Source organism: Lissotriton helveticus, chromosome 4_1, assembly GCF_964261635.1.
Source record: "Lissotriton helveticus chromosome 4_1, aLisHel1.1, whole genome shotgun sequence".
Classification (NCBI taxonomy): domain Eukaryota; kingdom Metazoa; phylum Chordata; class Amphibia; order Caudata; family Salamandridae; genus Lissotriton; species Lissotriton helveticus.
In genome coordinates this window covers 1861290854-1861315228 of record NC_136063.1, presented here as the reverse complement: position 1 = coordinate 1861315228, position 24375 = coordinate 1861290854, and positions in this window count along the sequence as shown.

Genomic DNA, 24375 nt, shown 5'->3' with positions numbered 1-24375 from the left:
GCTGCAGAAAACACAAAAATATAGAGCTAGAAAAATAGAGGGTTAGATAATAAGTAAAATTAGATCAAAAAAACTTCAAACAAGCAAAGGATGGCAGAGATTGAGAGAGGATACAGAAAGCATGCCCAGAACCATAGCAATGAATGAGAAACAAGATGGCCGCGCCCGTTCACGACCGCGTGGGTAAGTTCGCGCGAGATTTTCCTTGCGAGTACGCGCGAAATTGTACTAGCGAGCAGCACACTTTGCGAGATTACACATAGCGGGCGGAAACGGAATTACGTCACGCCAACAAGATGGCCGCGCCCGTGTACGACCGATAGGGTAACTTGGCAAACGAATAGCTAGAAGCGCCTCGCGAACACGCGCAAGATCACGCGAACATACACGTCGCAACAAAAACAATTTTGTATTCGCACGTATTCGCGGCTTCCGAAATCGATCTCGCACGGATTCGCGCCCCAAATAACGCGCGAAATTGCAAAAAAAACGATTTTAGCTAAAATGAAAGCAATGAGCAGGTGCAAAAGTTCAAACTTAACATTAGTAACATTCAAGGTAGTGCTTCCTGATGGGCCCCTCCAGAGTTTGCAACAATTCTATGACCCTGCTATGACCCAAACAGCAGGCTCATAGAATAGCACCATAAAGGTCCTGTAAAAAAAAAAATTCACTGCAACAAAAAGCAAATTACAGATAAGGAAGGAAGCAGGTGCCAGCCAGACTGGAACTTTCAAAATTACTGACACATTAATGAAACACAAATTAATTGATGGCAGTTGAAGAAGGGCAGGTGTGCTAGCTTTTTTCAACCACCATAATCTACAGTAATAAATAAACCTAATAGGTGCCTGTGAGGATGTACTAGAGGGTGGCATGGGTGTCCCAGAGGGTGGCAGTGGTGAAACAGAGGGTGCTGTGAACCTGTGATGATAAACCAGACGTAGAAACAACATAGTCGCGGCCGTTGCAAGCCGAAAAGTAAGTTCGCAATTGCGAACTTGTCCCAAAATCGGCGCGAACACGCGCCAACACAAAAAACGGAAAAATCCGCAAATCCGCTAGAGTTCGCGGATCTTTGCGGATTGCGAATCCGTAAATACGCAAGTTCGCGGATTGCCAATCCGCAAAATCCGCCCATGCTTATGCCCGACCCCCTCTGGTCCGTTTTCAAACTAGCCAACCATATATGTATCTCTTCTTCCTCCATGGCCACATCTGCCCACCGCACCCTCATCTTTCGCTTGGTGCCCAGGAGCTCTGACACCCTGAACACCCCTAAAAACATCCACACCATAAGGGTGGATAAAAAAACAGGTCTCAAATTCATCCCTGCAGACTGCCGGCAACTCTGCCAGAATACGTGATAGTTTTTGCCAGGTGAGGGGGGTCATCGGCGCACTCTCCCCCCCTTTCCCTGGACCACCCTTCTAACAACCTCCTTCCCACTTCCCCTGCCGACAGAGTGTAACCCCAGAGGAGCTTCCCCTTGAATGCGATACCTGCCAACTTCCCTGCAATGGTAACCTTCGTAAGGCCCCTGTCAATCAGCCCCAGAATGAACTGAATCACATCCTACGACTGGCGCCAAACCTCTGTTCACTTACGTGCCCCCGATGCTAAGAAGTCCCTCCAAGCCAGATTGTAAACTGCCCATGTCGAGGCCGATAGGGAGCCTACCACCATTTGTAGCACCCTACGTTGCCTACATACCAAAGATGCTCCGGCATTGGGGTCGGAGTCCTGTCCGCCTCCTTAGCAAGCCCACGGAATCTCCCCCACTGAAACGAGACAAAGCATCAGCTATGTCATTGTCCACTCCTGGTATATGCAACGCCTTGAAAGCAATATCATGTTGTAGGCAGCCAAGCACAAAAAACCCATAACAATTTTAGAATTTGTTTATCTCTTGCAGACTGTCTGTTAATGACCTCCACCACCGCCATGTTATCCACCCGAAACAAGATTTTCTTATGTGCCAACTCAGCGCCCCACAGTGACAATGCCACCAGTAACAGAAAAAGCTCCAGGGAAGCAATGCTCCTCCCACCATCCTTCCACTGCTGTGGCCACTGGTCGGCGCACCACCTGCCCTGCCAGTAAATGCCAAAACCTTCACCACCTGCCACGTCTGAAAAAATTTGGACGTCCCACTGGACGTCCTCCTTCCTGGCCAATGGCACACCATTGAAAGACTGCAGAAAAACTGACCACATACACAAGTCCTCCATCATCCCTGCTGATAAACAAACATGGTGATGCGGCAAATGCTGAACTGCTAGTGCCCTTCACAACCGCCTGCAAAACGTCTTTCCTGCTCTGACCACCCTGCATTCAAAGTTAAGATGCCCGGGGAGTACCTGCACGTGCTTCACTGTCACCTTCCATTTGGATAGCATACCGTCCAACAATTGCAACATTTTAACTTTCTTGTCATCTGGTAAGTGAGCCCGCATTGCTACAGAGTCAATCTCAATTCGTAAGAAGAACATGGCCGTGCACAGACCCATTGTCTTCTCGGGTGCCAACGGCACCCCCATGTCGCCAATGAGCTCATGGAAGGTGTCCAGGGCTGCCTGGCACTCCGTGGAGCCCGGCGAAGCGACAAAGAAGAAGTCGTCCAAATAGTGCGTCACCAACGTGTGCCCTGTGTGACACGTGAAGTTCCACTGCAAAAAGGTGCTAAAACATTCGAATAAAGCACATGACATAGAGCAAACCACCAGTAGAGCCTTGTCCACTTACCATTTCCCCTCAAATTGGATCCCCAGAAGATCCAAGTCATCAGTGTGGTTCGGAAGCAACCGGAAAGCCGACTTTATGTCACACTTTGCCATCTCTGCAGTCGTGCCCGTGGTCACCACTAGTGACATGGCCACGTCAACTGAGGAATAAGAAACTGAGGCCGCCTCCTCATCAATGAAGTCATTAACCGATGACCCCTCAGGCCATGACAGGTGTTGAATCAGTCTGTACTGTCCCACCTCCTTTTTGGGCACAACCTCGATTGGCGATATAATCAGGTTTTCTGTCGGCCAATCCTCAAAGGGGCCTGCCATTCTCCCCTCGCGCACCTCCTTGTCCAATTTCTCACGCATCACCACCTTGTGTTCCGCCACGGATTTCAAGTTGTCCGCTCACCTCCTCTGTCGTGGACCCCGATATCCCAAATGGGATCGCCACTGAAACCCTTCAATCAAAACCTTTGCTGCCCCCTGGTCCCCATACCCCCTCAGCCCCTCCACTAGCTTCTCCAGTCTAACCGGCGTAGGAGCTCTTGGGCCCAGCGCCTTGCGTTCCCTTGCCCCCCTAGTGCTCTGGAACTGCTGGGCCAGGGGTGCTGCTACCTACCTGCTTCCACTGCTGGTTTCCCTGTGGTTTGACGCCCCAAACTTAACAAGGGGGTGGTACTTCCCACACTTTGAGCACTTGTGCCGAAATTTGCAATATTCCCTGGTGCATAGGCCTTTATTAAAGTAACAGCACGCTCCTGTCCCTGATTGTGATGTCCCTGCACCTCTCACCCCTCCCTGGGTGGGCTTTCCCTGAAAGAGCCGGTACACCAACGGCAGTCCGCTCTTACCACCCGTGGTCGACCCCATGGTATGCTGCCACAAATCCGTGTCTAGTTCCCCCCATATGGCCTCCAGGTCCCATGCCATATGTGCTCGAAATTCCTCATCATACTGCACCCAAGCATATCCGCCCCCTGTAATCTGTGCCTTCCTGATGACATCCATATATTTGAATAATGCTACGTAGCGTTTGGGAAACTTCTCACAGTACACACTGCCGTAGATTAAAAATGCCGCCGTCCAGTTCTCAATCGTCACCAGCACCTTAGGCCTTTTAGCCAGCTCATATTCTTCCTCCTTAAAAGCCCTCTTCAGCCCTTACCTCCCTGTGCAAGAGCTTCAATAGTTCTATATACTCCCCTTTCCATATAAGCTCCTTGGTGGCCAATATTAGGTGTGCCCCTAAAGGTTTTGTCACCCCCATATGGCAGTTTTTTAATCTTCAACTCCTTGCTATGTAAGAGGTCCTTGCCCCCCCTGCTGCCCCGTGTTCGTCGCGCTCTCCACTTTAGCGCCCTGATCCGCCCCCCCGGCCTCCTGTCCCACGTCCTTAACGTACTTACCCTTGTACAGTCTCCCCTCAGGCACCCCCCACCCCCGTCACTTCACGACCCCACAGACACCATTTTTGGTTTGGCCCGTGGTCTCTCAACCTCACCTGGTTCCAAAGAGGGTGTCCAGACAGTCGTGGGCCTCTTCCACATAAGCCGCTGGCCGAGGAGACCTCACCACGGGCCTTGTTCTCTCGTAGACCTAGCCGCTGTCACCCTTCTGATCACCGGTGCCTGCAACACACTATGAGAAACATGAGAGGGCCCCCCCTGCTCTGCCTCCCTCAACTTCCCCACTTCAGGGGTATCTTCATCATAATCAACCTCAATGGTCCCTTCCTCCTGGAGCTCTCCTGTTGCAAACTCCACACACCGGGCCTTACTGGGCTCAACCCATCCCATACCGGCCCTAATCGCCCCTGCATGACACACCCAGTACCCCTAAGCGTTGACCTCCGTGCAACTCTTCATCTGTTGTTAAAATTGACCATCGCGTTCCACTGGATGTTGGGGCCAGCGAAGCTGTGGTGGGCCTTCTTGTGCTGACTGCGACAGGGTCCCAGGCCGGTACAGAATGCGCCATGCAGGGCTCTACCCTCCCTTCTCCTCGGTGTATGTGGGGCTACCGAGTCTGCCATGCTGCAATGCCCCCCAACCTGCAAAGAAAAGGTTTGGACTGACATGCTGGGCCCCTCACTCAACTCTGTCGCACCCTCTTCCAAATAGCCCCCAGGTCCCTCAACCCCTAGCCTGCTACCCACTAGCCCAGAACCCCCCTTGCGTCCCCCCTGAAGAGAATCCCCCCTCCTTATCCTCACTCCAATCCAACAGGGCCTGCACCAGCACCGAGGCCGGGCCCCAAAAGCGGCCCAAGCTCCCAACACGGCTTTGCCCCCCCCAGCCCCCTGACCACCCAGCAAATCTGAGGAAGCGCGCGCTCCTGCCCCGACATGAGAATGGGGCCTCCCTGCCGGACGCCCCCTCTCCTCGCTGGCTCTGACCCCTTCTGACCATGATGGCAAAATATCCCACCCTTCCCACCCTCTTCCCCTGCCTCTCCCCCATCACCCCCCGCTCCTGCCTGGCTCGGGCCCCTCCCCCCACCGCACTGCTGGAGCGAGTTGGGGTCCTGTCCAGTCCTTGGGACTTGCCACAGACCAACCTTTGACCGTCCTCCCACCCTCCTACCTGTGTCCATTCCCCTAGGCGCACCGACATCCTATCCCACCTACTGGCACCCGGAGTGAAGAAAAGAAGGGGGCAAAAGTGGTGTGGCTCACTGGTTAGAGGCGGCAGACCCGGAAGCAGAGGACGGCCCGGGACCAGGGTGCTATCCCCTACGCGGCAGGGTCGTGGACCAGGGTCAGCGGACTCGATAATTCTCGCCTCGGTGCCTACTCTAACCAGGGATCACACTCGGCAACTCTGGGCATTAGCTTGCCTCATCTCCACAACGGCCCCCCACATACGCCGGGGATGCCTGGTTTCACCTTGGAGATACCCAGTAGGGACCATCTCATAGGGAAAGCCAGGACGGGTTCCCCAGCGGTCTACAGCGCAGAGATACTCCTTCAGGAGTCGATTCTAGCGCTTTAGAAACCCACAGTTAATTAATTAATTAATTAAAACCCTCCCTCGAGTCCCCCTTCCTCAAAATAGGCCCCTGAACCTCTGGGTGCCCCGGGGGGGCCAGACCGGCCATATCCCCCGTGCCATCCTGGTGAAAGTTACCAGCCATGCCTCTCAAACCCTCCCCACCTTCGCCCGCCTCTGGCCAAACTTGCGCACCTCCCGGTGGGGGGCTGCTTCCCCTGCCATCACTCTGCCAACCCCGGCCCCTCCGTACACCCTGACACTCTCGCTCTGCCGCCCCGCCCTCTTCCCCCTCGGCCAAATCCTCCCCTACAAACAAAAGCGAGGGGAAGTCGCCGCTTGTTGGCTCGTGCTCCCCCCGCCGCTTTTGGGGCCCGGCCTCCGGGTGGAACCGGGCCTCCCCCGAATGCCGGAATTCGGGGGAGGTTCAACAAAGTGCCCGGCAACATTGACAGATGCAGGAGCGGCCTTCCCACCCCCGTGCCTAGACCCGCCCACTTCCCCCAATAATGCTTCATCCCCCACCTGTACTCCCACAGCAGGGGCCGCCTTCTTGACTCTCTGGCGGCCCCGCTCACGGACAGATGAGGTCCGGACTCACTTCGGGGACTGGCATGCAGCCACCACCGCCGCCACACCTGCAGAGGCCTGGCGCACGGGTTGCGACCGGCCCGCCACCTCGCCAACAACTAAGTCCATCCGGCCTGCTTCAGAGAGCAGCCGGAGGGCTTCAAGTACGCGGTAGTCCTCGTGTGCCATCGTCGCTTCAAAACGCTGCAAAAAAGGGCAGACTAGCACCCCACTAACCTCACTATCTGTCACAAAAAACAAAAACTACACCTAAGCTCCCAGCCACCAGGTCACCAACCCAAAATGGTGGCTGGGTGCAGGAGCCCAACCCCTTTATGGGCTATATTTGGGCTATAATTGTGTGAAGCCCAAAGACAAAAGGTTGGGTCTGTGCCCAGCTTCCCATCCTCCCCCCACCCCTCCCAATCTGCCCGGGGGGTCCTCCCTGCGGTCAGCCACTCCCCCAAAGCTCCCCTTAGGACGTACGGGTGGAAATAAACCATGTGAGCCCTTGACACTACGAGCTGCATTTACTGCTAAAATAGACTTGACAATAACAAAAGAAACACAGAACAAAAATGGAACAATAGGAAACATCTATACCTTATCAGTTTTGTCAGCACTTACATAAGATTACGAGTGACATAGGATTATAAGTGCAACTAAAAGTCTTGTGTGCTAATCAGGGATTTATAGTTACATACTGTTCACAGAAAGATTGGCCCAGCATAAGAGTTACAGAAGCTGTTAATAGAAGCTACTCAAGTTCTTGACTTCATGTTCTTGGCGGTCATGAAACGACAATGCCACTAATATTTAGCCAGCACAAACGGGCATGAATTTTCACACATAAACGATGGCAAGAAAATGTCACAGCGGTACTTCTATAACAGCCCCAAGAATGCCGGTCATGATTATGACAAAGCGTTCTCTTCATTTAGCTCCTATGCCATGCTTTCAGTTGCCTTTGGAGACATCAGGGTCCTTAAGTACTGGTGCTGTGCACATGGCCTGTTTCAGGGTATCAAATGCATTCTGGAAGGCCTCTATCCATATCACCTTCTTAGGCTGCTTCTTAGGATGTCAGCTCAGTCAAGGGGGCAATAATGGTGTAATAGTCCTTGACAAAGCTCCTGTAATATCTAGTGAGGCCTAGGAACAACCTTGCTTCAGTCTGAGTCTTGTGGGGTTCCCAGCCCAGAATAGTCTCAATCTTATCTTGGAGGGGCTGTACCTTGCCAATACCCACCAAGTCTCCCAGATACACCATAGATCCCTTCACTATCTGGCACTTGCTGGCCTTGATAGTCAGGGCAGCTTGTGGAAGGGCCTTAACAAACTTCTGGAGGTGGAACAGGTGGTCCTCCCGCCTGGAACTGAAGATCGCAATGTCATCCAGGTAGGCAGCACTAAAAGCATCTATCCCAGCCAGGGATAGAGATGGAAGGGACATTCTTTAAACCAAAGGGCATTACTTTAAACTGAAAGTGGCTCTCTGGGGTGGAGAATGCAGACCTCTCCTTATCCCCTCAGTTACAGCAATCTGCCTGTACCTTGATGATAAATTAAAACTACTTAGGAACTTGGCAGCTACCAACCTATGTAGTAACTCATCAGTTCCGGGAATAGGGTGAGCATGAGACTTGTTAACTGAGTTGAGCTCCCTATAGTCCACACAGAATGTGAGTTCTGAGGCAGCGCCTGGTTGGGCAGCTTTGGGCACCAGCACCACTGGCTGGACATGGGGCTATTGGAGTGCTCAATCACCCCAAAATCCAGCATCTTGGACACTTCCTCCTTGATGCTGACTCCCAACCTGTAAATCTGAATCTTTACATGCATGTTGTTCCCAGTGTCAATTTCATGGGTACACAGATGAGTGAGCATTAGTAAGAATAAAGAGGCATCCTATCCCAGCAAGTGATAGCAGTCCCTCTGTTTTTCTGTTCTCCTTCCACTGACCCATCCTGCTTCTTAGATAACAAGGGGTCAGGGAAAGGTTCAGTCATCTTCCACACCCTCATCTGTCACTAGGAGCATGGTGACTACCGACCTCTCATAGGAGGGTTTGAGGCAGTTAACATGAACCTTAAGGTATTCCTGTGGGGTCTATAGGGCCACCATATAGTTAACGTCCCCCTTTTACACTTTCATATCATAAGGCCCAGACCAGTGATCTTGTAGGGCCCTGGACTCTATTGGCTCCATCTGTTAAAAATACTTTGTGGCCAGGCTGAATCTCAACCTGAGTGCCCTTCTGGTCATGTCAGTGCTTCATCAACTCCTGGCTGGCTTCTAGTATCTCAGTGACCTTCTTCCTGAAGTGCTCCAGCTGAGTCCTGAGAGCTACAATGTAGCTGACTACATCCTGGTGGGGCTTCTTGGGAGCTTGCTCCCACCTCTCCTTTATAAGACTGAGATGTCTCATACCATGCTTGCCAGGCAGGAATTCAAAGGAACTGAACTCATCTCCTTTCTGTGTCACCTCTCTGTAGGCAAATAGAAGGTATGGCAAAAAGACGTCCCACATCTGCCTCATGGGCTCAGACAGGCCAATGATCAAGCCTTTAAGGGTCTTATTGAATCCCCATTGGTCTGGGGTAATAGAATGCAGAGAACGTGTATGTCACTTCACACTCATTTCACATTGACTTCATGTAGGCTGCCATGCAGTTTGTACCTCTGTCAGGTACAAACTGTTCTATAGGGAATCCCACCTGGGCAAAAACTCCCTATCTAGCACCTGGGAAGAGGTGTGGTGCAGTGACCAGGGTGGCTGACTTCACGACCCAGGGGATCAGGGTTCGATTCCCGGCGGCAGGTTAGCCCAGCACCTTGTGACTCTGGGCAATAGCTTGCTTAATCTTCTTGACGGCTCCCAGTGCCCGGATACCTCTCCGGAGGTAGCTGTGCACTTTACAAATGCTGGTATTTCAAAAATGCTGGTATTTCAATGCAGGTGCAGTCACAGTTCTCTGAAGTATGGCCTCTGGGTATCTAGCAGCATTGTTCACCACGACCAGGATTAAGCAGTTGCATAGGGCAGTCTTGAGGTCCAGAGGCCAAACAATATTCATGCCTATTTTTTCAAAGGGGGTGTATTGACAGGTAAGGGAACCAAGGGAGACTTTACCCTTTTCCCTGACTTCCAACTGGTCTGCTTTGAGTGCTTTAATGGCAACTTCTGGCTGTCCCTAAATGTCATGAGGTACTTCTCTGGGGCTGAGCCCAAACATAGTGAGAAGAAAGTTGGAAGCATATTGCACCTGTTCCCCACTGTAGGCATGTGTTTATCGGAGACTTGCCCCCAATCCTCCTGTGACCCTGTGCACCCTCAGGGCTACCTCATTGGCTAAAAACCATTGATCTATGTCAACCCCAAACACACAGCTAGGCACCAAATCTTCGAAATACAAACCTAAGTTCCACACTGACACTGTATTGCTACCACCATTGCTGCTGGGCTCTGAGTTTTGTCTTGCTTTTATGTCCTCCCCTTTAAGACTCAATTTATGAGCCCTTTTCCTTTCCTCGAGGGCCAGCCTTTTCTCCTTTAAGGCTCTCTGTACAGCAGACTCCTCCATTTTGAGCGTGGTCAGCTGCAGCTGGAACTCTCTCTCACCTCCTCAGGGGATAGGCTGTGGGAGACAGAATGCTCACTCCTGTGGGCAAGTGATCATCCGCCTCCTGCTGCTGCAACTCAGGGTTTGTGGCCATTCCACTTCCTCCTCCTCTTCTTTCTCCTGCTCCACCTCCTACCTCCTCCTGTTTATCTGCCTCAACAAGGTCCACCTCCTCATCCTCAGGACCATCCTCTTCCTGCTCCCCTTGGGTGGGCTGCATCCTTCTTGGTTCCTCAAAAGCTCACAGGGCTACCTGGAGGTCCAACTTGGCGGCCTTCTCTTCCACATTCTGACCCCTTTTCTTGCAAAGCCTCTGCAGCTCTGATTGCAGAAGTTATCAATTTTGATCAGCTCCATCTCCACTGCGGCAGAAAGGAGGTGAGGCAAGCCTAAATTTGGAAAAGAAAAAAAATAGCTGAGTCAAAGACTGAGAAGAATTGAGAAAAAGAATAGAGTCTGTCGAAATCACCCCACCCCCCTCCACCAGGCCCCGCCACTCTTACCTGCACATGCCGCAGCTGACCAGGTGTGTAATGCTATGGAGGAGCAGGGACTGGGTATAAAGATGAAAAGGTGGCATACGGAGCAGGAGTGAAATATAAAGACAGAAACAGTAAAGTGTGTCAAAATCTAACTGTGGTGCAGGGACTGGGCATATTAGATGATAGCCATTGGTATACATCAGAGAAGTATGAAAAAGCAAGGGAGGATTAACAGGCATGGAGAAAAGATGAAACAGATCATTTTTATGTTCAGGGCCACTAGAAATATGCCATTCTGCACCCGCTGAATTTTCTGCATAATTATGACTTAACTGAATTTACTACATAAATAATCCATCATCTTCTGCAATATCTACAGATTTTAACTAAAACAATTGTTTCTCACTCACCCGGATCAAAACCTACTACATAGGCAGCAATATGCGTTGTGCGCAAAAGAAAGCCCTCCCCACATATTGATTGGTCATTATTAAATTGTTTAAAGCTGTGTTTGGATGTGAAACTAGAACTAATGATTTGAAACCTTTGCCCAGGCAGTGTTAAGATGTGTACACACGAAAGAATAATTAAGTAATATTGTCAAAAAATGGGCCAGACTATGATGCATTATTTGAGTGTTGCTGTTGCACAATTTACTCATCCCTGCTGCATAATTTGGTCCTCCTCTTCCACTTAATTCCAGTGGCCTTGGTAATGCTGAATGCAAATTGAACGGAGGGGAACTGAAAGCAATTGAGGAGCAGAGACTGAACATAGGGAGGTACGGAAAGCATGGCTGGTGTTTCAAATTATGAAGGACCTGGCAGTGTAGGGAGAAGGGAGCAATACACAGTGCATGGGGAGCATTACAGGATTGAAAGGGAGGGAAAAGAAGGGCAGGATTTGGGAGAAAAGGGTAGAATGAAGATGTCTCTCGGAGGTGGCTTAAAAGAGTGTGGGCAAAAAAAGTAATGTAAGATTACGTATTGGTCATAGAAGATAAAACAGGTGTGACAGCACACTGGTACTTTCGCCACAATCTTTAGGTAAAGTTGTTAAAGATTTTTGCCCATTGGTCATATGGGCCTTTGCAGGTTGACTTGAAGCGATGTAAGAGAGAAGACATTAAGAATACATTTAAAGCTTGTGAAGCCATTGTGGCTCTACAATAAGGACCCATAATCTACAAATAACGTTAAATGTTTTTTTTAAATTATTAATCAATCTAATTCATAAACATACTAGTAATAAGTTCAAAAGATACAATAATACAGCTGGTAAGCTGAAATATCTCAGTAGATTGAGTTATAATAAAATGAGTAACAGAATAGAAAGAACCTCAATAATAAGGAAACAAATCAAAGTAAACAGGGTGTCATAAAGAAACTTCTCTTCTCTCTTCTAAACATACATCAATTACAGGATCATCCACTCGAAATTCTATTTAGGGAGCATAAAAGATGTTAGCTTAGTATATACTTCTGTAGAAGTCTTGGAAAAAGGGTATAATTGTTTAGCTTAAAGCTTCACACTTGTAAGAATAAGGCAAGCAGAGAGGTCTGCACCTCTCAGAGTCTAAAAAGAACCTTAATATACTAACAGTGGAAATGCCAATAAAACAAGAGGAGATTCAGAAAACACCCTTATCTCCTTTCATCCCACCAGGAACCAACCACCCTCGGGGGCATATCATCTAGAACACGTGATGAATATCGCATTTCCCACTTTCTGCGATTCTGTTTAACGCAGAGTATCGCTGGATTTAATCGCCAAGATATTGCGCTATTACCAAGGCATATCTCCACGGCGATTAAATCCTGCGATAGCGGCATGAAACAGAATCGCGGAAAGTGGGATGTGCAATATTTATCGCGTTTCCTAGGTTTATTTTTATATTTTTTTAAACAAATTTTTATTGATTTTGTGCAAACACCTTACAGTCACGCTTCACATGTATCTCCATCACCATGATGCTCATTAATGTAGCGTCCTAACATCCCCAACTAATGAGCCCTATCCGCCGTTTCCCACCTCCCCCACTACCCCCACCCCCCCCTTGTCAGTGTGCCCTCTACAGTCTCTCTTGCAGCATGTAATAAACCCTCACGATCTAGCGGGCGACTCCTCCTGAGCTTTACCAGTCTCGGCTCCCCAGCCAGGTGGGAGTCCAGGCGCTGCCCGAAACAGTGTATGGTACCCATTCCATCCTCCATCGTATTCGGCACATGCATTCAATCCTCGCCTGCTGCTGGCTATGCAGCCTAGCATATCCCATCCTCGACCAGTGCCCCCGTGCTCTCCACCCCTGTCATCCCCTCCTGGCTCGCCAGCACGTCGACCTCACCATCCCCAGCAACTTCTGACAGTGACTGTATGTCCGCCACCAGCGCGCTCCATGCCCTGGCCGCATCTAGCGCTTTATCATTAGCAGCGCATCTAGCTAATTGTAATCTAAGAGTCCCTTCACTAGTCGCCCATTGCTGGAAACACCCCCGCCACCTCAGGAAGCTGGGACCCCCCCTAGATTTCCAATGCAGTGTGAGCTCCCTCTTGGCCAGGATTAACCCCAGGTCGAAAAATTTACTGGTAATCTTCGTGGCTGGAGTATGTGGAAACCAGAGTAAGAGGCAGGCCCCCATGTCCGTGTCGATCTGGCGTCCCGTAACCTCATTCAAGCAAAACATAACTTCAGCCCAGTATGTGCCAAGCCCCGCGCATGACCAGAACATGTGCCCAAAATCAGCACCCTCCGTATCGCAGCGAGGACATACCGAATACGCGCCTCCAAAGACCCGTTGGATTTTGGCCGGTGTCCAATACGCCCTATGTAGAGTGAAGTATTGAAACAGTTGGAACCTAACATTGCGCGTGCCCTTCCAGGCCCTACGTACAAGCTGGGGCCAGGTCGTCTCCGGTATCTGCCGACCGATGTCTCCCTCCCAGCGCTCCCGCAACCTATCCAGGGGGGTGGTCCATCTAGTGCCAGGCTCTGGTATAGGCAGGTGATAGCCTTATAAGTGCCAGCTGCCATCACAACGTACTGGCAGCCCAACGACGTGGGAGGTTCTACCAGCCCCATCTTCCAGCGTTTCTGAATCCCAGTCACTAGAGCCGCATGGAGCAAAAAGTCACCCCTCGGCAGATCGAAGGCCTCTTGCAGGTCGTGAAACGACAGCAGGGCACCATCCCTATACAGGTCCCCTATCATGTGGACCCCGCGATCCTCCCAGGTGGCCAGTGCCGACCAGTCCCCACCATGTGGGAGGGCAGTACACATGCCCAAGGGGATCTCCGGCGCATAAGGAATATGACATCATGCCCGCTTTTGGCTATGAAGCCAGCATTGGCGAAGGGTGCGCTCCTCCAAAGTCAGCTGATCCAACCGAAGCCCCTGCTGGAGCACGATGAATGACAGGACATGTCGCTGTATAATCCGACCCTGCGGGCCATCCGGGCCTCTAAACTCCCGCGCCACAGCCTGCGTGAGCCACTGTAGCTGCGCCGCCAGGTAATACCACTCAAAATCCGGTACCGCCAGGCCGCCTTCCTCCCGGGACCTAAGTAAGGTGTTCAAAGCTACACGTCTCCTGCCGGAGCCCCAGATAAACCCTATCACCATCGACCGCAGCATCCGGAAAAAAGAGAACGGGATCCACACCGGCAGCGTGCGAAAAAAATAAAGCAGGCGCGGAAGGGCCACCATCTTCAGCAGCGCTATACGTCCGGCCACAGACAACGGGAGAGTGCGCCAAAAACCCACACTGCCTCTAATGCCCCTCAGGGCTCTGCCCACATTCCCTTCATATAGGAGCGAGTGGGTGTGATAAATGTAGACTCCAAGGTATGGCAGGCACTCTGATTCCCAGCGTAATCCCTCAAGCTCCGCAGGTTGGATACAACGGGGGGTCAAGGGGAATAGACAGGTCTTGGTCCAGTTAACACGTAGCCCCGACAATTCCCCGAACTCTCGGAGCAAGGCCCGTGCACCCCGCACCGAGGCGTCCACATCAGCCAAGTACATCAGGAGGTCGTCGGCATACAAGGAAATATAATGCGAAACGCCACGCAGTGACACCCCCTCATAATACCGAGCCTGTCGAGCCCGCGCAGCCAGAGGCTTAATCGCCAAAGCGAAGAGGAGCGGGGACAAAGAGCAACCCTGTCGGGTGCCTCTTTCCACTGAGCATGCCGCAGATATTGAGCGGCCCGTGCGGACCCTAGCAGTAGTGGACTCATACAACAACCGAGTCCAGCGGACGAAACCGTCCCCTAACCCGAACCGAAGAAGCACGCAGAACAGATACGGCCACTCCACACTATCGAACGCCTTTTCGATATCTACCGAGAGCACAGCCACGCCCGTGGGGCCCTCCCCCTCAACTTCCATGACCCGTATCAGGCGCCGTATACACGTCGAGGTGTTCCGCGTGGGGATGAAGCCCGACTGGTCCGGTGCACCAGCGAGCACATATGGTCAGATAACCGCGTGGCCAGGATCCTGCTCAGCACCTTATAGTCCACAGTGAGCATCGAGAGCAGGCGGTACGCCGTTCTAGCCACAGGAAGCCCGCCTTTCTTCAATAAGAGCACTATAATCGCCTCCCTCGTCGACACTGGCAACCTGCCCCGTTCCCACGCCTCACCATACACCTGATGTAGTTGAGGTGCTAGGAGGTCAATATATGCGGCGTAGAATTCCACCGGGAGTCCGTCACCCCCTGGTGTTTTCTTCCTGGCCATGTGTTTAACCGCCGCTCTGATCTCCCCCATGTGATAGCTGCACCCTGCACAGTTCCCTGCTCCGAGTTGAGCTGCAGCAACTGGGCCTCATCCAGGAAGGCATCCAATCCAGCCGGTAGCGCCGACAGTCTGCTCCGATAGAGTTCCGAGTAATAAGCCAGAAACTGGTCATTAATTTCCTGCCGTGAATGAACCAAGTCCCCGGCCGGTGTGGTCAGCGATAGTATTGGCGTACCCCTAGATTGAGGGTTGGCCAGCCACGCCAACAGCGAACCGACCCGGTCCCTCTCGGCGTGTGCTCGGACCATATACTCCCGGTAATCATGGCAGCGGCGCCTCTCCACTTGGACGGCGACTCGCTCCCGAGCTGCCAATACTTCCTCCTTATTGCCCCCCTCCACGTGGCCGTCCCTCTCCGCCTGCCGCAGTGAGGTCTCCTCCCGCTCTACATCGGCCAACAGTGTCCTACGTACCCCCGCCGAGGACGAGAGGCACGCGCCCCGTACCACCACCTTAAAGGCGTCCCACTCGATCGCTCTAGTGGTCGTGGTACCTCTGTTCTCATGAAAGTAACGCTCAATGCACTCCTGCACGTCAGCTTGGAATATCGGGTCTTCCAGTGCCAGTGGGTTCAGCCGCCATGTGGGGATCGGCTGCCGCTGTCTAGACCAGAGGACCGTAAGTAAGCAAGGGTTGTGATCCGAGATGGTCCTCGCCAGGTATTCGCTGCCGCGCGTGAGTTCCTGGGCCCCAGTCGTACAAAGAATAGTGTCAAGGCGCACGTGTAGATCATGTGGCGTCAAATAGAACAAATAGTCCCTATCGAAGGGGTGATGCGTCCGCCAGGCATCTAAAAGCCCCCACCGCTCTTGCCAGTTCCGCCGAGCCTTGGCCACCCTGCGCACCACCGACTGAGCCAGTGGAGGGTGGGAACGATCTATCTCCACATTCTCCACCGAGTTAAAGTCCCCCCCCAGGATCGCGTTTCCTAGTTGATATGCCCTGTTGCCTCAGCCGCACAATCCACCTGCCATAATAAGTATCGTTAAGCTAGTTACAAAGCAGGCGTAGGAAATCCGCGATAACCGCGGTTAGCACGGTTTATTTTATTTATCGTGGGTTTCCTCATGGCTTGATAATATTGCACTGCTGTGTCCGCACCGATTTCCTCGGAGAAATGTAAGGGAATGCCTACTTTGCATGTCATTAGCGATATTCATCGCTGACATGCAAAGTGGCATTTAAAGTGCTGCTTACTCAAGGAAACACGCGTTAGCGTGTCCTTGATGATTGAGGGTTAACAAAATCACCGCTTTTTGGCCGAAAAGGGCCGCTAAAGCGGCAGTATTCGGCTTGATGATATGCCCCCCAAATTGTTACTTAAGAGAAGCATTTGTAACCTCCCTTAAATTTCCCATAGAGTCGAAACTTGGATGATAAGCTGCGACCTTGAACATCTTGCTGCCCTGTGGTACATGATGAACCATTAATTCTCCACATTCAGTGCCAAGTCTCATACCAACCATAAACCTTTCTCTAGCTAACTAGAAATATGATAAGGTCCCTGCAGAGGAAAGAAAGAATACACTGGCAAAGCAATATACATTTCAATAGAGGCCTGTAGTCATGCTAAGTTACCACAGAAGTTAATGTGAACTTCAAATACATGATTATACATCTGCATGTATAGCTTTAAGAATAAATGTAAGACGTGAATAAGACAAGACATGATTATATGTTTACTGAACATTAATACACTCATATATAAATCTCTGATTCCTACTACGATTACATCTCATTAATAACATTAAATGCTTCACATACAATAAAAAAAGTTAAGGTATACAATAAGTATAATGTCAAATATAAGTATATATAACTGTCAAATTGTAACGTATAAGTTTGAAGCCTAATGTGTGCTCCTTTAGGTGAATAGGGAACAGGAGTACAAAAAAAATCTATGTTTATATTAAGTGGAAAAAAGCCATGAAGAAGCAGGGACTGGCGATAGAAGATGCATTCAAAGGTAACAGAGTGGAATTAAAACTAGCCGTGGATCAGGAATATATATGAAGGATGGGAATCGATGAAGGAAGTGGACAATGACGAAGGATCTGAAGAGTAGGGAGTACACAGGTGTGCACATATTTCAGGGTGGGAAATGAATACATAAACCTTTGATTTAAAAGTATTGAGAAAAGATTATTAAATAGGTGTGAAAAGTCAGCTAAGGTGAAAAAAACACAATCTAAGAGGACTGACCAGAGCAGGTGAAACAGAAGAAAAGAAAAAGTGAGTGTGATATGAAGAAATTATTGTGAAAGTCTTTAAAAAAAGTAAGGGAGCAGCATCAGGGGTTTGAGAGGAATTTTAAAGGTGGGGAGTATTGGGAAAGAGGTGAGAAGGAAGACAGTAACCGAAGTGGGGCTTAAAAGTGAGTGAGGAAAAAAATAAAGGAAGGGGCAGGGATGAGGCATACAACATGAAAGACATTGCTTTGTGGAGGACATTGGGTTACTGGTTGAGGGGGTGAAACCCTACTCAAGCAGTAACCACAATTCTTGTAACACAAGCAATCCCCAAATTAACCTGTGCTCAACCCCCTGGTAACTTGCAACAAAGTAGTGAGGTTTAACTTAGAGGCACTATGTAAAGCAAGTACGCAGCCTTCAAAATGTATTAAAGTGACAACAAGACACAAGAAACATCCCACACCAATCTCAAACAATTAAGTAGATTTGAATAAATTGGCACCAAAATGACCAAAATCCAATGCATAAAACCAGAGATATGCAACTTTAAAGATTTTGATAAAAAATTGTGGTTAAAACTATGGTTATCTGGTTACACCAGACCGGGACATAGTCACAAGTTCTGGCCAACTGTGATTGAGCATGGGCCAGATACAGGAATCCAAGTTAGGCTCGCTGAACAAAGTACCTTAATTCTGGATAACAAAGAGCTGTAAGATACAGTATTGAGGATGCACAGCGGTAGTTCGAAGGAGCTGCAGGGTGCAATGCGATGTCCTGCATCAAGGATGCACTGCATTGTCGCAGTTCCAAGAACCTACAGGGCAGCAATGCGAAGTCCTGTGTTGTGGATGCATCCAGGATTCATTGCGCAGCTGCGGTTCTGAGATGCAGCGGCCTTGCTTTGGGGATGCGTTGTACAGCGGCGAAGCTGCTTGGAGATGTGTTGCTCTGCCATCAGTTCTGCTCAAGTCTAGAGCTGGGCTGGCACCTTCAGGCCTACTTACAAGAGTCCAGGACAGGGGTGGTGCCACTTGAGGGGCAACACTACCAGCAGGCAGAGACCAGGTGCAGTGTTCACGGTGGTTGGAGCCTTTTCTGTCCCTAAAGCCAGCCACCTAATCCTTGGAGTAACTCTGGATGTTGTAGGTTTAAGATATAGATCCAGTCTTCCTCACTCAGGCAGCAAGGCAGCAGAGTAGCAGGGCAGCATAGTAGTAGCGTTCTTGCAGAAGAACAACACATGAGTCCTTCAGAGTCTTCCACAAGTCCGAAGGTGTACCGAACAGTTAATTCTGAGGGTCCAACATATATACTTTGAAGTAGGAGAACTTTCTAGATGGTTCTACCCTCAGAGGTGTTTGGAATTTCCTTCACCCCTGCCCTAGCCCCATCTTCTCTCAAAAGACTAGTGTGAAACCCTTTGTAAGTGTGCTGAGGCAGAGGCTTTGTGATGTGCAAGAGAGGTAGGTGACAGCTACAGAGACAGCCCAGCCTAATAACACCTATTCCCCATTATAGCGTACTGTCGGGGAGCAATACACAAAGATCAACTGTCAGCTATACTTAGTCATGTGACCAAGGATACAGGCTGCTGGCAACAAATAGGACAAAAAATTACAATTTTCTATAAGTGGCATTTTCAGAATTGTGAGTTAAAATCCAAATTTACCATTAAAGAGGGTTATAAATGACAATTCTTTTGACACCAAACTCAACATTCCTACCTGCTCCAAATTGAAAGCTATCACTTATGAAGTATAACAAGGCAATTCAATGTTAACTAATGGAAGAGGTAAGCCTTACAGTACTGAAAAACTAATTTACAAGTTTTTCACTACCAGAACATGTAAAAGTTAAAAGTACATGCCCATCTTTTTTATTATTTCCAAGGAACAAGAGCGACCCATATGTCCATGTGAACTGGGTATTGGCTATTAGCTAGGAAAAATTGTTCACATGGAACTCATTTTCAAGAGTAATCTTTTTTTCCGGAAGTTCTTACCTTCTGATGGTTTAGTCATAAACAATAAAGTTAAAAATAACAATAAGGCAGAATCTATCTACTGTAAATCAATTGCATTAATACATTACAGATATTTGTTAGGGAAAAGAAAAAATACACTGCATCTTGCACTATGGTCTGTTCACGACATACCTTGGGGTGATTTTTATCTATTTAAAAGGAAAGTTTGGGCCTGGCAAAGGGTTTAATTTGCCAGGTCAAAATAGTAGTTTAAAATGGGACAAACAGGCTGCAATGGCAACCCTGAGACATGTTTAGAGGCCCAATTAAGTGGTTGGCACAATAAGTGCTGCAGACCCTCTAGAAGCATTTAATTTACTGGCTTACTTGTAGACGTGCTATGTCTCGCTCTGTGGGCTCACGGTGCGGTTGATCTTCACGCCAGATTAACCCTAAAGTAGCGTGAAAAAGAATGTCCGCGACTGTCATTGGTTGTTTTTAATGACTGTTATCCCTTAATGGCAGCTCATGCCTCAATTGATTAACTTCTTAATTATTGCTAAAGAGGGGGAGGGGAGGGGGGGGTGGTTTGATTTAGGTTTTATAGCCAAAAGTGCTTAATGTAAGGGCGCAGGTTGCGAGTGGTATCTCCACTCCATGCCTATCATTAAAGCGTCCCACATCTTGGCACACCTCTGCACTCTTATCTTAATTGTGCTCTCTGATCTCCACAATGCTTAGTTTATAGAAATAGAGAAGCGAACGTCTCAAATCGAGAAACATTCATATATTCTCGGGTGTTGGGTCTATCAACTTAAAAGGATACTAGATATCTGCGAGTCAATAACCGTGTTACCCTGTTTAAAACTGTACGGGTGGATTGGGGAGTAGCACACCATTTGGGCACTGCGCCATTTACATATTTGCTGGCGGTGAATGGCGGCAAATCTTAAGCATCTGGCAACAACCCATAGTTATAAAGGCGATCCCTACTGCTCAGATTTGTGGGCGGTGCGTTGCGGCAGGTCTAGACAACTGGCCCCAACCTCTCGACGAGTCCACATAAAAGAATCAGTGCTGAAACAATGGCCATGTCGCCCCGTTTAAAGCTGTAAGGGTGGATTGGGGAGTGGCATGCCAAATGAAAACCGCGGTGTTTACATAATTGCAGGCGGTGCATGGCGGCAAGTCTTAAGCATCTGTCACCAACCCATAGTTATGAAGGCGATCCCCACTTACTTCGTATTTGGCTTGGGGAGTAGCACGCCAATTGAAAACTGCGGCGTTAACAAAATTGCTGGCGGTGCAAGGCAAGTCTTAAGCATCTGGCAACAACCCATAGTTATAAAGGCGATCCTAACTTACTTCGTATCTGGCGACAGCCCTCCTGTTGAACTATTTACAGTGCGCCCGTGGCTCGAATGTTTCCGGAAAGGCAAAAACGCGGAAGCTGAAGTACTTCCTTAGTGGTCACGTGCTCATGAAGTCATTCGGTGGGCTGGCTGTTGACGCTCGCTGAATTCGTTTAAAGGGCAATGTTCTAAAGAAGAAAAACTTTATTTACTGTGGCTACTATGGACACAATTAACAGACTGGCAATTTTGCGCCTAATGGAAGCAATGTGGGCAAATGTTCTGAAACCTCTGAATAAGGGAGAACTTTATTCGACGTGGCTACGTTGGACATAAATAACAGACTTTCGATATCTCACCTAGTGAATGCAAAGCGGGCATAAGTTAGATACCAGTCTCTTATTAGAGTGACAAGTATATAGAGGGTGATTCTTTGAGTGACATTGGGGTTTATGTTGTATATATACACACATCAGCCTGCAGCGAATTGAATGAACCGCCCACAACTATGCCCGCTAATAGTATAACTTGGGTGAATGTTCCTATTGCCTACACTTGGAACTGCGTTCAGGGTTTTTTTCTAAAGAAAATATTGTTAAGTTGAATGACCTGCTGATCTAACACACATGGAAACAAGGAGTAGGGCAGATATGGCAGTGGCCCCACGACAAAGCTGGCTCATTTCGTCTTTTGAGGTTTCAGTGCGATAGGTAACCCGATATCCATGAAATTTTAGGGGGGTTTTCTTACCGTCGCATTACGGTACCCCATGGGATATTGTCGTTTAACCCTGTTAGGTGTGTGGATAAATGATAAATCCACCATTGTTCCTTCTCGAACAGGAGATCTGATGTCCCTGAGTAGTTTTCGAGTTGTTCTATTATGGTCCATCGGACATCATCTGTGGTGTGATTGAATTGAAGGTAATGCGCAGTCAATTTGGTGGTGTTCTTATGACATCTTATGTTACTGCGATGCTCTCCAATGCGCTGTTTCACCGTTCTTGTGGTCATACCCACGTATCTTGACCCGCACGGGCAAGTAATCAGGTATACCACGTTTTGCGAGTTTCAATTCGTGTGTTTCCGTTAGACCCATTGTTTACCCTGCTCCAGGTCCAAAAACTTTGTTGTAGATGTGAGGTGGCATATGCTACAACCACCACACGGGTAACGGCCCGTGATCGGTGGGAGGCCCCACGCATTCAGGACAGTGTGTTCCTCTCCCTGTCCACGGTTGCTACGGCGTGTGTGGACCAGTGAGTCTTTAAGACTCCTCGCCCGCTTGTAAGAAAACAAAGGTTTAACCCAGTCATGGTTATTGCTGGTGAGGAATTTCCAATGTTTGTTGATGGAACGACTGACCGCATTGGAAATGGGGTTATATGTTGTGACACATGTCAAGGGTATGTTGCCTGCTGGTCCCTTGGGGTTGTCCTCCAGGAGAGCGTCCCTGTTTTGATTCCTCGCTTTTTTGCAGCTTTTTATGAGGATTCGTTCAGGATACTTTTTCCTACAGGTCCTGCAGAAGCTCTGGAGGAAAGGTTTAAAAAGGTTTCAAAACTTTCTCTGGTTCTCAAACAACCACATACGTACACTTCTAAGGCCCCAGGACCTCATGGGAGGCACCTGGAGAGTCCTGGGACTTCAGGAAGATGATAACAGCATGGTTGAATCCAGGTCCAGTTGCTACTGGGTACTTTAGAAAAAACTTCTTGCAGCTTGTTGTGCCCCTATAGCCTCACAGGAGGTCAACCAGTTGACACTTTGAGGCTACTACCTTGTCTGAGATACAAGTGGGTGCATGTCCTGCCCCTCAGGTCTACTCACAGGTCTGAAACAGCTGGTACATCCATAGGTTCAGAGATTGTTCTGAAGATGGTGTCTTCCCTAGCCAATGGGGTTGAAACTCCCAGGGGCAACCCTACTCTTTTTTACACCAATTCCTGTTTCCCCTACTGCAAATAACCCCTCAGTGAACCTTATTCCCAAATCTAAGATGGAAAAAACCTTCCTTCCCTTGTGCAATGCCTGTGTGCCCCTCAGATGTGTGGCAAGGGTAATGAGCAGTCCCCTGCTTTACAGCTGACAGGGCAGGTCGCTTTATTTCAGTTCCCAAGCCCACTCAAATGGTCTTCCAGCAGGTGAAAGAAAACACCTTAACACACCAAGGCCATTGTCCCGGCATTGTGAGCAGGTTTCAAACCTCATTAAAGCTAAACACTTGATTGACAAGTACAGATTTAAACTGAAGCAATAGTAAGCCTGAAACCATATTTTCCTTTTCACACTAGTCGTAGGCACAATAGGTGCTGCAGTCCACAGCTGAAATGTCAACTTTCTTTGCAATAGGTATATGTTCTGCACCATATAATACTACCTTAAGAGAAAGTTAAAATAAGCAAATCAGGGATTAGCCAATTTCTACACATTTTAGGGGTCAGGGTGCATACACTGGGCACTGGACAGCAGTGACCCAGCATGCAGAGTCAAAAATTCAGCAACAAAATTCAGCAAAACAATTCAGGTAACCACACAAAAGGTAGCATTTTGTTAGACCTGTTAGTCTGAAGGTGGTCTTCCCCAAACCTTTTGCCTTCACCACTCCTATTTTTGCTGATCTAATTTTTTTTGCCTTAGGACTCTGTGGACTATACCACTGCTAAAGTGCTTGTGCCTCTCCCCTAAACATGGCAAAATTAGCTTATACCCAATGACACATTTAAGTTACTTGTAAGTCCCTAGTATAGAGGTACCCCATGTACCCATAGCCTGTACAGTAAATGCTACTAGTGAGTCGGCAGCACTGTGCCACCCACTTAAGTAGCCCTGTAAAGTATTCCTCAAAAGTGCCATTGCAGCCGGTGAGTTCAGTTTTAAACTGCCTTTTTGACCTGGCAAAATAGACCTTTTTGATAGGCCTAACCCTCCTTTTCAATACATATGTTGCCCCTAGGGTAGGCCCTGAACAGCCCAGGGGTCAGTGTCCAGTATATGTAAAAAGATGGACATGTAGTTTTAAGTTTTACACATCCTGGTAGTTAAAAACTTTTACATTTGTTTTTCACTACTGCAAGTCCTACCTCTCTTGTCGGATAACATTATGTTTCCTTGTTACATTTGTTTTAAGTGATAACTTTCAATTGGAGGCAGGTAGGCAGGTCCCGTTTAGTGTGTAAAGAATGGTTATAAAACCCTTACTTTAATGGTTAAGTCTTATTTTACGTTACAGTTCCGAAAATGTGTCATTTAGAAAGTTGGCATTTTCTTGTCCTGACCATTCAGTACCTGTAGACTATCCCTGGGTCTTATGAATAGGTGTAGCTGTCAGATGGTTCTAGTCTATTGCTCCAAGACAGTGAGGCAAAGGGAAGGTACGTAGTTGCAGGATGGGCGACTCTGAATTAACGAGGGGGTTGAGCTCTCATCTACCACACAAATGCCCTGCTTGAGCTCATTCACAAACGGTTTGTCACTAGTCTTTTATGTCCCAAGATAAGCTGAGGCCAGGGCAGGGAGAAAGGGATGTCTGATCCCTCGGATGTAAATCTCCAGAACCTTCTCCTACTTCAAAGTGGGCACCAAGTATAAATAATAGACCGCCAGACCCAACTCCGAAGGACTTCTGTGATGCTTTCCTGCAAGAATGACTGTGATTCTGCTTCCCTGCTA